We start from the raw sequence: 1,776 nt of genomic DNA, 5'->3' as shown, positions 1-1,776 counted from the left end.
TTCCCAGTCCTCTTTGGCAGATAATAAGGAGAACGACTCTGCTTCTAAACCCAACCCTTCTGGTCCTAAGAGATTAATGAGCTGTCCAGAGTATGTGTCAGATAGCCAGAGAGATTTTGGTGAAGCGAGACCAGACAGTGTTGGATCGACCAAAGGAAGCACTTCTACGCTGGAAACAGAAACAGCCAAGAGTAAGCACATTCAGTCTAGTGGCCCTGCCCAGATAAATGTGACCGCCAGCAATGACAGAGATGATATTAAACAGATTTGGCCCAGAAGTTCCAACCCTGCACAAAGCAGTCCTCTACACTCATCTGCCAAACCACCCACAGCCCCAAAGACCATATCCCAAGGCCGGACAAATGTAAGTAAAACCTGGATTATAAAAATTGCATGTTATGGGTCTCCTGAAAAATAAATACTATGAAGCATTTTAACAATAAAATTGTTCCTGTAAATTACACTGTACTAAATACTCCACATCTTGTCTTCAGAACACAAGGGACATGACGAAGGCAGCCACCCATCTCACACCTGATGCGAGACCACAACCTTCTGTCACAGTATCAGACCGCGGTGATGTACCACAGCCGGTGACAGTGTTTGGGCCACTTAAGAAGTTCAGACCGGTGATCTGTAGATCTGTGGAGAAAGAGACATCTCTGCACAGCAGCCTGATGGACGCAATCCAGACAGGGGGAGGCAGGGACAGGTTGAAGAAGGTGAGATCAAGATAAGCATCATGCAGTATGTGGATGGATGGATGGATGGATGGATGGATGGATGGATGGATGGATGGATGGATGAGAATGTATTGGAAGAGAACCATTGGGCAGTGATAGTGACTACCAGCGATAGAAATATACACTATATTCTTAATTTTCTCAAGAATATTATTGCATTTGCTGATGTTGGCTGGAAGACAAGAAGGGGATTTTGATTTTTTTCTCTTTTTATTTTTTTCCTTTCATTATTAGATATACACTTCTGGTCCCAGTAACATGAAGAAAGCATCTTATGTTGAGGAGGAGAACGAGAGGTCTGCTCTTCTGGCGGCCATTAGAGCCCAAAGCAACTCCAGCAGGCTAAGGAAGGTAAGATACTTGTATCGTCTGTCAATATCAAGGGGCCTTGCAGGGAAAAAAACTTGCTTGAATGGCATCTTGAATGTATTCACATTTATTCTCAAATAAATGTGAATTCATTACTGATTAGGTCAATTTTTTTCCAATACTTTGGTTTATGACCAAATTCCTGCATAATCAACAACATTCCCATTAGTCTTGGCTGCACTTCGTTTTTATTGTTAATGTCAGAACGCACATAATGCAACATAAACATTATACCTACGAAACATCAGCATGTCAGCATCGTCACGGAGCCAACAGCGTGACTGTATACTCTTTGTCTTGTTGCACTTTAAAGAGAACAAACACGTTTACTTATTGCAATTGCATGGCATGAGGAGTATGTAAAAGGAAATGTGAATGTCTCTCTCATCACTTTGTGTTGTTAGCTAGTTAGCAGTTCACAAATTCATGCATGAACCAAGTTATGCAAGCATGGGTGTCTATTTCCATCCCTCTGTGTGGACTGAGAGTTGTGGTTTGCTGTCACATAAGGACCCATGTGGAATGAAAGGGGGCAGGAAACGTGCTGCTGTAGCTGAAACATCTGCGGTTCTATTCTGGAGGTTCCTTACCAGAGGTGGAATCTCTGGAATGCTGCGTGACTAAATTAGTCTCTTAAACGTTGTGCTTCTCAAAAAAAAAAAAA

At 42.4% G+C, this 1,776-nt stretch overlaps 1 long non-coding RNA gene across 1 annotated transcript; it reads left to right on the top strand.

The window, feature by feature from the left end:
* The first annotated feature begins 6 nt into the window (after positions 1 to 6).
* LOC111664304 (uncharacterized) lies at positions 7 to 1,010 on the top strand. The gene is made up of 3 exons (XR_015437856.1): positions 7 to 364; positions 495 to 722; positions 978 to 1,010. It is a non-coding gene; the product is annotated as an uncharacterized LOC111664304 (long non-coding RNA).
* Positions 1,011 to 1,776: the final 766 nt, after the last annotated feature.

Source organism: Seriola lalandi, unplaced genomic scaffold (genome assembly GCF_002814215.2).
Source record: "Seriola lalandi dorsalis isolate HSWRI2012SDOR001 ecotype SW California unplaced genomic scaffold, Sedor1 jcf7180002001458, whole genome shotgun sequence".
Classification (NCBI taxonomy): Eukaryota; Metazoa; Chordata; class Actinopteri; order Carangiformes; family Carangidae; genus Seriola; species Seriola lalandi.
The sequence above is the reverse complement of the archived record's forward strand: the minus strand, read 5'-3'. Positions and strand labels throughout refer to the sequence as shown.